The sequence below is a fragment of the Tamandua tetradactyla genome, chromosome 13 (genome assembly GCF_023851605.1).
Source record: "Tamandua tetradactyla isolate mTamTet1 chromosome 13, mTamTet1.pri, whole genome shotgun sequence".
Taxonomy (NCBI): domain Eukaryota; kingdom Metazoa; phylum Chordata; class Mammalia; order Pilosa; family Myrmecophagidae; genus Tamandua; species Tamandua tetradactyla.
This window is the reverse complement of record NC_135339.1, coordinates 45,389,325-45,403,533: the sequence shown is the minus strand read 5'-3', so window position 1 is coordinate 45,403,533 and position 14,209 is coordinate 45,389,325. Positions and strand designations below refer to the sequence as shown.

Sequence of the window (14,209 nt, the reverse complement as noted above, 5' to 3'; positions counted from 1 at the left end):
GAAATGAACTCTAGTTGATAAAAAGGAATGTGTTGCAAACACTTTATAGAATCAACAGTAGGTTAGGAGTCCAGGTTTGGGAATAAACAGGAATCAAAAGAAATATGAGGTCCTGAGAAGGAGGAAGTGTGCAATTTGTTCAGTTACAGACACTATCCCATTGACATACAGTACAGTGAATTCTATTCTCTATTCCTCTCACTCTTGCACTTGTAAATCAAGATTCAAGCTCTTAGAAGGGAGCTTCTGATTGTGCCAACCCTTGGTTGCATGCCTATCCCCCAACTCTGTTGGGAAAGAAAAAGGGAGAATTTGGTCCCTCTGTATCCCAAAGTGGGAGGCAAGCATCCGGATTAATATCCCCCTATTCTAAGAACTACTACTATAGGGCAAGAGTATTTTCCGTAAGTGTAGTCAGAGTGCAGTGAGGAAATGAGAATGAATGCTTGGCAGGTGCAAAGTGACCTGAAAATAGCATTATAGCATCTGCCCTGCAGTACCTTCTCTTAACCCCAAAACTGTTTTGAGTCAAGACTGAAATTTACAGAAAAGGTGACACTCTGAGTAAAAAAATATATTTACATTTATCTTTATCTGTCAGCATAATCAGGGAAGAGAGATAAATCTAACTAATGAACAGAGAGCAGAAGTAAGGTAAAATTGACCCAAAAACCAGCTACCCCTTTTCTCCATCATTTTATCCAGAGAGAGGTTCTCTTGCTTACTGGCAGCTTATACTTTTGCTTTTTCAGAAAAGAAGTCAACCTGAGTTACTAGAAGAAACAAAAATCCCGATTTTCTCCCTCCCTGGCAACATTTTCCCACCTGTCTAGATATAAAATCCATAATTTTTGTCCAAATCCCATTCTACTGACAAAATGTATATTTTCCATTTCTTGTACTCCCATTTGGCCAGCCAAAGTGCTGCTCAAGAATAGATTGTAAGAAGAAAGTAAATAAAAATGATTAAAAGTATAGTCCAGGAGCCAGTTAGGAGTACGAGAGTTGAAGAGGTACAGTTAGAGAGCTCAGTCATAGCCAGTGTATCCATTAGCAAATAAATTATTGGTCTTTTATAAGTCATAGTTCTCCTAGGAAAGACTCTCTAGTTTATCACAGGACATTCGAAGTTCTTGGAATCTTAAGGCATTATTTTGTCTGAATTCTATCCCATCAAACCCAACTGAACTATTCCAGATATCTACCTGTTGATATTTATGCTTCTACTGGGATTGGTAAGATGTAGTGTGACATGGAGAAGGAGGAAAGTATAACACCATCATCTCTCTTAAGGATTTAAATCACATCATAAACTTCAACTTTTTTATATATTAATTAGAATTGTACAAAATGTCAGGTATTTAATACTAAAGACAATTACAGTTATGGCTTCCAGAAGGGATTGCTTAGTAGACTGAGATATCAGGAAGGCTTGGAGATATAGGAGGGTGAAATAAGATGGAACCTGATGGATGGATGGGACTTAATAGATGGAGAGAGGCAGGAAGAAGAATATCTAGAGAAGAGGCAAGGACCCCCACTCAGGACATTTTTCCATAAGTATAAGAATATATGAGAGTTCGTATTTAAAGCATATTATTGTGATTTGGCTTCTAAACCTAGGAAACAGTGCAACATAGATGATCCTTTAAAACAAAAATGATGCTTACTTTTAAACAATTCCTTCCATAACTCATGGTTTTATTTTGATAATAAACTACTGTGATTTTGAAGTTTTTTTTTAACTTATTGTGCAGAACAAAATTATAGGGATGATGCCTGTGACTCGTATGTTTATTAAATTTTTTAAACTTAGTCGTTATATTGAGATCAGATCTGTTTGACAGTTTCCCACTACCACCGCCAATCCTTTTGATAAAAAGGGAAAACATTAAGAACATTTATGATAAGCGAAATACTAGATTTGTCTCTTCAATTACTTCATCATAGAGTCATAAGAAAGATAAAGGGTGACTGGCTCAGCTCAACCCTAGAGAGGTAAGCAGATAAATTATGGTACCACCCCCACCCTTTTTTTTTACTTCTTGTCTTGATTTCCCACCTGCTGAGACGAATAGCATACAATGGGTTGACTTAAGCAATAGAAGTTCATTAGCTTACCAATTGGGGGTTAGGAGAATCCAAAATCAAGGCTTCAGCAAGAGGATAATTTTTCCCTAAAGACTGGCGTTCCAGAGCTGGCTATGTGATCCTTGTGTCTTTGACTTTTCCATCACCTGGCAAAGCACATGGCATTGTCTTTTCCTTTTTATTCCAGGTTCTTGCTTCCCTATGACTTTTTCCCTGTAGCCTTCTCTATAAAGCCTTCAGTAGTAAGATTCAGACCCATTCTGATTCCGTTGGCCATACCCTAATGAAAAAATAATGTCCTCAAAAGGTCTTATCCACAATGACTTCATACCCACAAGAACGGAACAAGATCAAGAACATGTTTTCCTGGGGTACATAATTTAACCTACCACAACAGGTTTTCAAAATGGTGGTACAATTAAGGCACTTTTCATTATTCTAAAAAGTTCAGCATTCAGCTTTTTTCATAATTTTAAAGAAAAGACTCTTTTACTTTTTTATTATGCCTATTCATGGATTAGGGATAAGGCAGCATACATTTCCCATTTAGAAAGAATAGAGAAATCAGGTGGTGGATGTACAAATCATTGATAAGAACCAGATGAACTTAAACATTAAGTGGAATTATACATAACTATAATGATGTATGTATACATGCCAATGATGAATGAGATGAAATTATTAGAGTGAAGGGAGAGAAAATAAATCTCGGTTTCTCAACAAATAAATGGCATGAAAAAGCAGGGGAGGATTGGAGGTATGGGTTAACAATTCTGCTACTGTTATAGATATCTCCTGGAATTGAACAGTTAAGTAAATTGAAGGCAGATGCTGAGGGTCAGTTTCTCACTGTTGGAATGGGAGTTTGCAGATCAGCAAGGAGAAGAGGCTAGAATAATCCAGGTGGTAATGGATGATTTGGAAACATTAGTATGACTTCATGTTTAGCTTAATAAAAATGCAGATGATTATATATAGAATATTTATAGATACGTGTATATACACAGGTGAGTATATGCCTATTTATTTCCTTACTTTGTCAGTCGAGAGAGCCTGGAAGCAACAATATGCCAGTAACAACAAGCATACCTAAACCCAGATCCAGTAAAAGGACTAGAGTTTCTTGGAGAAATAGCTGAATATCAGACTGGAAGAAGAAATGAGCCTGAATAACCTTGTAATATCATAAAGTAAGAAATCTCTGAAAGGAAAAAAAATCCACAATGATGAGTATATATTAAAGGGATAGATACCAGAGCCAACTGAAATAGCTCTCTATGTTCAAAGCTGTAACAATTTGAGCACCGAAAGTCAAGTAGTATTCAATTATAACACAAAGAATAAAATAAATATTCATGAATCCATGTGATATAAATAAATGATTAGATAAGTAATTGTGATAACAAAAATCTCTATTCAGAAAAATTCCAAATAATTTCTGTAGCTGCTCCACTCTTATATCGATGGACCATAACTGTGTACTCCTTCATTGTGGTAAGCTCATAGTGACTTCCTTCTAAAAGCCGTCTGGAAAGGGCGGTAACAGTAGCTTTACAATAGAGCCATCTGGCAAACACTACTTTAATCAGATGATCAAGGTCAGCGTGGACAAGGATAAGTCCTGTTGACAGTATGTACCCTTGGTGTGATGTAATGAAAATGGCCATTGCCTCTGTGGACTTCTTCCCCAAAAACTGATAACCCCAGTCTAATCAGAGAACAACACCTGACGAGTTGCACCCGAAAGGCATTCTACAAAATACCTGGCCAGTAATCCTTGAAATAGCCTGTCATCAGAAACAAGGAAAGTCTGAGAAATCATCTCCATGAGGACTAAATATAATGTGGTATTCTGGATGAGATCTTAGAATAGTAAAGAGGCATTAAGGAAAAACTAAGGAAACTTGAATAAAGTATGGACAATAGTCAATAATGTATCAGCATTGGTTATTAATTATAACAAATACACAATACTTTTGGAAGATGTGACTAGGGAAAAATGAATGTGGGGTATTTGGAAAGTCTCTGTACTATCTTTGTACTTGCTCTCTTCTAAAAAATAAAGCTTATTAAGATGGTTTTTAAAAGAGGAGGGTAGAGGAACTTAGTAAAGAGATCTAAGAACACAAATATCAACCATATTTAAAAGGTGGGACTATGGGAGAAATGTTGCCATTTGACATGCACGCTAATAATACTGACTTATAATGATAGTATCTTGTTCAAGTTTTCCCTCAGTATATTTTTAGATTATTACCCAATTGTGTTTAACCTAAAAAGGACACATTTTATTTATAGCCAGAGGGTGGCAAAGCTTTTCTATGAGGGAGCAGATACTACATAATTTAGGCTCTGTGGGTCAGAGGGTTGGTACCACACTTCGTTAATTTAGATAATATGTAAACAAATGGGTGTGCCTGTAATCCAATAAAATTTTATTTACAAACGCAGGCAGAAGCCTATATTTGGCCCACTGGCTGTAGGTTGCTAACCTCTGATTTGTACCATGATTGAAATACCAGCATAAAATAAGTTTCAGATTATATCAGCAATTTTCAAAATGTATTCTGCAGAACCTAAGTTCATTGGAGAGGGCTGAAAGGGCACAAATGCAGATGAGGCAAAGTATACAGAGTTTAAAATATCCCCACATTGCATCCAGCTGAGAAATTCTGCTCTAAACTTATAAAAAATAAAGTAGTTCTGTGTAAGCTTTTGTTCAAGAAGCAGTATTAGGTAGTGGTTAATAGAACTGATTCTGGATTCAGACTGATCAGTTCAATTTCCAGCTCTCCCATGCCTTACTAATTGCATGAACTTGGGCCTGTTCATTTTCCTGATACATAAAATGTGAATAACACATCTGTGTGTATATCAAATTATAATTGAAATTAAGTGGAAACAATGTGTATAAAGCAATATGGGTATGATAATAAAACTCCATGTACATCAAGTTGTAATAAAAATTAAATGAAAAATTTGTATAAAGTACTTTGTAGAGTACCTGCTACAAAATTACTTAAATTTGACACATTACTGTTAATAATTTTATCAGCATCAGCAGCATCAACCTCATTGGGTTAAAAAAAAAAAAACACAAAAAATCTTGGAAACTACTAGACTAAAAGTTGTTTGACCTTAGGGTCTTTTTCAATTTAACAAACCATGGTTTTATGGAGATCGCTAAACTTCCTCTGCTTAGGGGCTTGTTTGAGGGGTCAGGGGAGAGTGAGACAGCAATCTTTGGCTGAAAACAGGTGAGATTTTTCAGTGGAGGGAATTTTCCATAACAAATGCAACGAGGGAGTTTTCCATAGCAGTTACTTTGAGCTGATCCAATTTTTTACTATCCTAGAGGAGACTACCAAATGAAAAATTATGCAGGGACCCTTATATTCTGTAGAAACATGAACAACTAAAGTGACGATGGTACCACTGGACAGAAAGAAAAATGATCATCTTCTGGCTTCTGAGAAAACACCTGCTGCCTCGTTGGTTTCTGGCTCGGCTGATATGTATTCTCAGTAAGACTGGGGAAAAAATAAAACAAAATAAAAGAGAAAAAGCAATTGCAGCAGATGTTTTTGCATGTATAAAATTAAACAAAGTATAAATATTTAAGTTAATATTTGGTTCATTTTCCCAATATAAGGATTCAATGATGAATGAGATGAAATTTCAAGGAAATTGGTGACAGTTCCATCTTAGGATGCATTGGACTAAAAATAAGACAGAAAATTCAATCTATTTTTTTTTTTGTAACTCCATGTATACAAGGTAAATGTATTTTCTGATAGAAAAAAGCACTCTCAATTAAGGGTGATAGAGGTCTTTCATTACAAGGAAACTTTTAGGTGTTCTTTTGGAACCCTAATCCAATTTAAAACTGACCATTATGATTAGATCACACAGCTAGTGATGATGGTGGCAAGTTTTTAGCCTGATTCAAGAGTCCATGATCTTAGCAGCAGCACATATTACCTCCCCTTAGTGTCTTCTACAATATAGTCCCCCACTACTTCACTCCTTTTCCCCATCTTCTAAAATTAGCTGGAACTAAATTCAGTGAAGCAATTGATGAGAACAGGTTAAAGTGAAAATAGCTTCTATTTTTTCCAACCATCCTGCATCCTGACATTTTGAGCTTTACTCTTGACCATCCTGATTCATGCAAAGGAAAAGAAGAACCTTTTGTGCCTTTTCCTTTTCTAAATCAAGGGCATGGAATGACATAATCTTAAAAGAGAATAAGCTCTTCTGAGGTGCAGCAGGAAATATATACTTCTTCCATCAACTGCCATGCCTTCCAGGTGGCACCTCGACTAGAAGCAAGGTTTGATTTCTCTCTCTTTAGAAAACAACTCAAGACTCTAAACAAATGGGATTAAACTAAATTAAAGGTAAACTTCATAAAAATGACCTCCTCAATATCCACAGACTGAGAAGCTTTTGAATTTCTCATTGGAAATCTTAATATGATTCTCTCTTAGAGGGGTTGTATTTTCTTCTGATGGGCTCTCTGTTACCTTCAAATTAGACTTTAATAGTAAAATTGTGATGTGCCATTTTTGAGTATGTGTATGTTAATTTTTAATCTTTGTTCTGGTCTTTCATGTTAGGTAATAGAGCGGTGAAAGCATGACAGGATATTTGCAGTGCCCCTTTTCCTTGAAATCTCCTTGTGTTTTACATATGATAATGTATTAAGGCTCTTTTGAAGCCTTGCTTAGTCCATAAACGAGGTTTAAATCATGTTTATGTCTTCTTTACGTATGGCATAGCAGGCTGAAATACACAATACTTCTTGCATTCTACGTATGTTCTACATTCCAAGGTCACATTCCAAATAGACCATATTATTGGGGTGTAATATCTATTTACAAATCATATCCTTGCCTTAACTGCTTATTTTCATGTTATCTTTTTAGGAAAAAAAAAAGTTAGGAAAGGTTAAAAATAGCCCAGAGGAAATATTTTGAAAATATATACTAGAGTTATATGTCCTATCTTGTGGATGAGCCTGTGGTTAATGAAAAACTTGATTATTGAGTAGTTATACAATTTGGGTATATTATGTCTCACATGTTTAGCATAAAGCTCTAGCTATAGGACATACTTAATGAATTGATGATGGAAGACAGTACATCAGTGCATTCAGTCATGGAAAATCAAGCTGGTCAATCGATAGTTTATTAAACTCCTTTTACATTTAAGACCTCTCTAGATGCTTTTGTTGTTAGCATGTATAATAGCAGTTAATATTTATCAAGTAAGTGTTATGCCAGGCACTTTCTATGCACTATTTATTTAATCTTCACAAAAGTTCCTGTGAGGTGGCTTTATTTTTGCTGCCAATTTGCAGATGAGAAAACTAATATTTAAGGAGTGGTTAACTCAGAATTGCCAAGAGATAGAAGCAGTCCAAGTATCCATCAAATGATATATGAATAAACAAAATGTGGTATAGATATATAGTGGAATATTATTCAGCCATCAAAAGGAATGAGGTTCTGATAAATACAATAGCACAGATGAAGAAATCATGTTGAGTGAAATAAGCCAGAAACGAAAGGACAAATATTGTATGATCTCACTGATAATTAGAATAATCAAATTTGTAGAGTTATACTGTAGAATATAGGTTATAGGGGACAGGAAGGGAGTTAAGAAATAGAGAGTTAAGTCTTACGAGTCATGGCATTTCTATTTGGGACAAAGGAAATTGTTGGTAATGGATGGTGATGATGGTAGCATGTTATGAATTTATTTAACAGTGTTGAGTTTTTTTGAACCATATTTGAATATGGTTCAAAGGGAAAATGTTAGGTTGTATACATGTTACTAGAATAAAAATTTTTAGAGCTTCCAAGGAACTGCACAGCACAGTGACATGGACTTTAGTTAATAGTACGATTATAAAAATATTATTTCATCAGTTATAACAAATATACCACACTGATACAAGGTGTCAAAAATTGGGTGGTGTATGGGAATCCTAAATTTTATGGATGATTGTTCTGCAAACCCACAACTTCTCTAATTTTTGTTTTTTAGGCGACACACATATAGAGTGATTAAGCATTCATCTTAGTTAAAACAATTAGGTGGCAGAATCAAGATTTGAATACATGTCACATGATACTGCAATTCTTAATGTAATATGCGTCTTTGGTTTTAAATGCATGCAAAGTATGACCCTACCTTTCTTAAGCCTACTCTCAATAGAGAGAGAATACCTAGCATAAGAAAAAATGCTTCAAAAATGAAGATTTGGAGGGTGCACGGGTAGTTCAGTGGTTAGAATGCCTGCCTTTCATGCAGGAAACCCGGGTTCGATTCCCGGATCATGCACTTCTCCTTCCCTGCAAAAAATAAATAAATAAATGAAAACATCATGAAGAACAAGATAGTTGTAAGTTCACATTCTAGTAGGAAGATCTGTGTTTGTATCTGTGCTTTTGGTGGTAGGTATCCTATAAAAGCAATAACTTTTGCCTGGTCTGTGACTTCCCAAAATGTGAGAAAAGAAGATATATCTTGAGGAACCAGGGAGACAGAGCCATTGATAGCAGAGAGCCACTTTCGGCACAGGGAGGGCAGATGATGGTTCAGCTGTCACTGAGCAGAGCAGAAACTTCAGCCATGGATAACCAGGAGTCCAAATACATAATCAGATGTCTTCCATGTGCGCTTGGACAAAAGCATAAAACAGCAGTGGGTAATGGGTTTTTCAGAATGAGACCACCAAGGAATTCTCCATATCTATTATGCAGCCTGTCTACTTTGCATTTAATTTGACTGTTAAATGTTATTTTCTGCTAATTAAAAATAATAAATTAATATTAATAATAATTAATAAAACATAGAGAAAGGCTGCTCGTTTTATAAGTCTGTTGTGGTGTTTAAACATTTTTAGAGTTCCTGGGAAATACTTGGAAGGGAAGCCTGGGGGAGTTGGGAGGGAAGGTTGGGAAAGGCTAAGCATAAACATATTCTAGAATGACAATATTCTCTCAAACAAATGACACAGAGGGATGACAGTTCGCACCAATGTGCTGCAGGAGTTATTGCTGCAATCTGGAATAGTCACATGCATTCTAGAGATGAGTCTTAAGGTAGCCTTCAGAGGATAAGTAGGATTTATATAAACCCTGAAGAGCTGGTAATCTGTCTAGGAGAACAGCAGGAACACATACCTAAGGAGAGTAATAATCTACTGCAAGTAAGAATAATTGGTTTCAGGAAGGATAAAGGATTATAGTGATGAGATGACTAAAGGGATGACTCATAGGCAGTTGAGGCTGAAGGCCAGGGAAAATTTAGGAATTTTGGCATAGCTATAACTCTGTACAGCATCAACAGTTAAAGCCCTGGTAGTTGTCTATTTAGTTAATGAGGCAGATTCAGGTTTTGTGAAACTTGAAAACTACACAGTATAGAGTATTCTCTTTAAAGACAATAAAACAAAATTCAAACACGTATTCATTAGAACTAATGACAGACCTTGGAATGGGATCTTCGAAAAATAAACCATGAATCCTAAGCTTCATTAGTTTTTGGACTATTCACCTCTAACTGGAGCAATGCTGACCAACAGAAATATAATGCAAATTTTTTATATTTTATTTAATTCAATATATTTAAATTATTATCATTTCAACATATATTGAATATGAAAAATATTAAAAAGATATTTTACCTTCTTTTATTCATACTAAATCTTCAAATTCTGGTGCATATTTTATATAGACTGCCCATCCCAGTTAGGACTAGCCACATTCAAGTATTCAGTAGTCACATGCGGCTAGTAGGTATATCTTGGACAGTTCGTGATTGGAGCCTTGGTATTCAATGTGTGATCTATGTATCAGTATCATCACCTGAGAACTTAGAGCACAGAGTATCAGGCCTCACTCCAAACTACTATGACCTGCTCTTGAAAAAATGGGTGATCAGGATACTTTTGGAGACAAGAGGACAGCAGTAACAAATAACACATAAAGTCTGAAGAAGAGGGTTAAAATTTAGAACTGTCATTGTAAGAATTATCCCTCATAATATCATCACCACCATCCTTTTGTAGCCCATTGGTAAATTTTGAGCAGTTTCAGAAGAGGCATTTAAAAAAAAAAAACCTTGAATATGAAACACATGTGAGTTATAAAGTGAATTTAGATCACTTTGGGTGGTGGATGGAAGGACATAATAGATGTAAAGGTTATCACGATGTAGTCAGGAACTGGAGATATCTAAGAGGTTATTTTTCAGTCTCATTGTGGAAGGATTACGGTGAATGCTTCTCAATCCCTGTCATCCCCATCCTCCTATCTGTGGTACCCTAGTTCAAGTAATGATAGCTCTCATCACACAGTAACTGAAGAATATATTTGGCACAATTATGAAATTTGGGATTTGGAGCTAATGGTGAAAAATGATCCTTCTGAAGATGCTTAATCAAGTACCTTTATTCCTGTGTTCCTGCCCACTGGTGCATGTTATGGCTGACAGTGGCCATAAAGGGAGACATGTACTTTTTGAAATGCTTCATGACTTCTGTAATTGCAAAGTATTTATTGAATTTTAAGGACATCTCTGATTACTATGGCAAAAATTATTTATTCACTTTTGTTGTAAATGTAGTCCTCTATTTTTATTTGGATTCAAGAAAACATAAATGTTTATAATTGGAACAACCACTGCATGTTAGGATTCAAAACCATTTCATTCTTTGTTTTTGTCATTGTTGTTGTTACAATGGATTTTCTAGATAACGCTTGGTTGATTTAGCAAATTATGTGCTTCTTTGCATAAAGAAAAGCCCAAATATAAAGGACCATGTATTCAACTTTTTATTTCTGTAATCCAGGCAGTATCTGGAATATAGTCACTACTCAATAAATACAATGTAGATGGATGGATGGTTGGATGGCAAGGCAACGATTATTTCCCCTACCTATAGTTGAACCAAGGCCATTGCTTCTCGTATGTGTAATTATTTTGATTAAATTAACCAGTTATTTCAGAGAAATACATATTTTACCTGCCTTTTAAAAATTGAAGGTGACTGTTTAATACTCGTTGATCTAATCAGGTATTCATTTTTGTGGATAAGAGCCAAGAAGACAGTTAGCTTTTCATTATGAATTATGTAGAAATTGTCATCTATAGCCTTTGAATCTCCTTTTCCCAAAGAGAGAATAGAAATAAAAAATAACATTTCAAGCAGTCTCATACTATATTCACTTTGTCCTTTATGAAAATGAACAGACAGAAAATTGTATGTTACATGTTCTAACAAAAAGATGTGGTATATGACTCATTCTAATTGTAGCTTCAGAGTCGAGGCAGTAAGCATAAGTAAGAATGTATTCTATATGTCAGTTACTGTCTATGTCTTGGGGAAATAAAGCTACTTAAGATTGTTTGCCAGCTCATTTTATTTTGGGGGAAACATATATAACTATATTACAGGTTGATGATAAAAAGTGCAATAATAGATGAATGGTCAAAAAAAAGATCATGCATCCTTACTAAGCAATGAAGGAAACTTCAGAGATAGAAATATTTTTGTTCATCCTTGAAGAATGATACGGATCAAAAAATGGGGAAAGAAAATTCTAGACAAAGGAACAGCATGTTCAAAAGTTTAGATGTAGGAGAGTAAATGCTCTTTTATTGAATTAGGGAGTAATGTATAGGACAGTAAGGGTGGGTGATATTGGGCAGAGTGTTGAGAGTGGTGATAGGCAAGAGTTTGGGCCTGGCTGGTAAAAGACTTCTTAGATTCTACTAGAATATTTGGTTTTTAATTTATGTGACTGAGACAATCATCACCTTTTTTTTTTTTTTTGCAATTTTATTGAAGTATATTCACATACCGTATAAACCATGCAATGGTTTATATATAAACAATCAATGGCTCACAGTGTCACACATAGTTGTGTATATACTCCCATTATCAATTTTAGAATATTTTCATTATTCCGGGAAAGAAATGTGAAAAAAAAAAGAAAGCTTAATCCTCCCATACCCCTTATACTCCCCTATTGTTGACCCACAGTATTAGAATGGTATATTTGTTACTGTTGATAAAAGACTATTAAAATATTACTGTTAAAAATATATATATATATATTACTGTTAGCTCTAGCCCATAGTTTGTAGTAGATACCTTTTTCCTATATACCCTTCTATTATTAGCTCCTTGTAATTGTACTGTATATTTGTCCTAGTTCATGAAAGAACTTTTAAATATCTTTTTATATTTGTTAATCACAGTCATAGTCCACCACAGATTCACTGTGTTATACATCCTCTTGTTTTAACCTCCATCTTTCCTTTCTGGTGACATACATGACTCTAAACTTCCCCCTTTCCACCACATTCACACACCTTTGGTACTATTAATTATTCTCACAATAGCATGCTACTGTCACCTTAATCTGTTTTTAAATGTTTAAATTCAACTGGGTTAAATATTTTGCACTTATTAAACAACTGCTCCCCGTTCTTTAGCCTTGTTCTATATCCTGGTAACCTATATTCTATATTCCAGGTGTATGAGTTTACATATTATAATAATTTAATGTTGGTGAGATCATTCAATTAAGTGAATTTTATTCATGTAATGTAAGGTCCTCAGGGTTCAGCCATGTTGGGTGCGTCAAATGCTTTTGAATAACCAAATAGCATGAGTAGATCTGAGTTTTAGATGTTGAACTTCAACAAGTAGAAATTATTGCAACAGGAGAGATATGCAATGATGAAAATTGAATCAGAAATGCAGCAATGTATACAAGAGATAGTAAGGAGTCCACATTTGGCAGAACATGGGATAGCCATATTTTGATGTGGGAGAAGGAGCAGGAAAAATTAAACAGCTCAGATGTTTCCAGCTTGAGTAACAATGACTTAAAGAAACTGCTTCCTCAGGAATTGGAGGAGCCCCTGATGGAACCCACTGTAGACTGGTTTACTAGTCTCCTCATTTTCACATATAACTTTCACCTTATAGATTACTTCTGTCCCTATCTATAGAGGCAGAAATAGAATATATTTCTTTTATTCAATTTCATCTCACCTCTAAAGCTGTTTAGAAAATGTTTTTTTGTTTGTTTTTTTTTTAGTTTATATTCTCTCAGTTACTCTTTTGAGGGAAAGCATTGGACTAAGCTGTAAAAATGCTAGAGATGGTTATTAGATCTCTAATTAGTCACCAGCTATTCCACATTCAAATTAAAAGACTGAAAATATGTCCAGGGATGAGAATTAAAGTTTGTAATTTGTAGCTTTGACAAATGATTAGGTGACTTCACCTGTATGATTTTTAAGTAAGATAAACAAGACAGAAATGGAATTTTATTAATTTTTACTTTAAAAAATAATTCTTGGACTTTTGTTTTTCTTTAGTTTTACCTTTCTAAAGATTTTATGAATTTAAATACAGAGAACTGTTATTATTAGTATTTTTGAAATATGTTACCCAGCAGGTTCATCATGTTGACACTTAATTTCTATTTTCTAGTTCTTTATATGAAGTAAATCGTGAAATGAAAGTGGAACAATTTTGTAAAATCTAAGGAATTCAGTTCATCCAGTTAGACAGTGTATCATCAATATTGTGGGAAATCTGAAACAATAACATTTTTAGGAGAATGAATCAAATTAATCATTTTTTCCAGTTTGGCATCAATTCCTGAATTAATTTGCAGGGCCAGACTTTCAAAACAAAATTATTTTTGTTTAGGAAAGTAGCACATGTCTTTGTCCTTCCCTGTGCCTTGCCCTATGACAATTTATAACTTGTCCCGTTGAAGTGTTTAAGTGCATATGAAAATGATTGGTTTATTAGCTATAAATACACTCTAATCGTGCACATAGTCTCTTGTCAACCACTAATCTTCAGTATTTTCATGGCCATTCTATTGAATTCCTAGTCCAACCCTGGGAGTGTGTCACTGTCATTCCCATTTATTTTAGAGTTGAAGAGACTGAGGGGTAATGAAATACTCTGTTCAAAAATGGGTCTTGCTTTATAAAGGTTTAAAAACTGGGTCTTGGTTCAGAAAAGTGACGTGAGTAAGCAGACTTGGTTTAAATCCAGACTTGATTATGTATT

At 34.7% G+C, this 14,209-nt stretch overlaps 1 protein-coding gene and 1 non-coding gene across 3 annotated transcripts in view; both read left to right on the top strand.

Annotated features, from left to right (window-relative positions):
* Nucleotides 1–14,209, top strand: part of PRKG1 (protein kinase cGMP-dependent 1) — a 1,184,353-nt gene that overhangs the window by 644,583 nt on the left and 525,561 nt on the right. The window lies entirely within an intron of this gene.
* TRNAE-UUC (transfer RNA glutamic acid (anticodon UUC)) lies at nt 8,371–8,442 on the top strand. Its single transcript has one exon. It is a non-coding gene; the product is annotated as a tRNA-Glu (tRNA).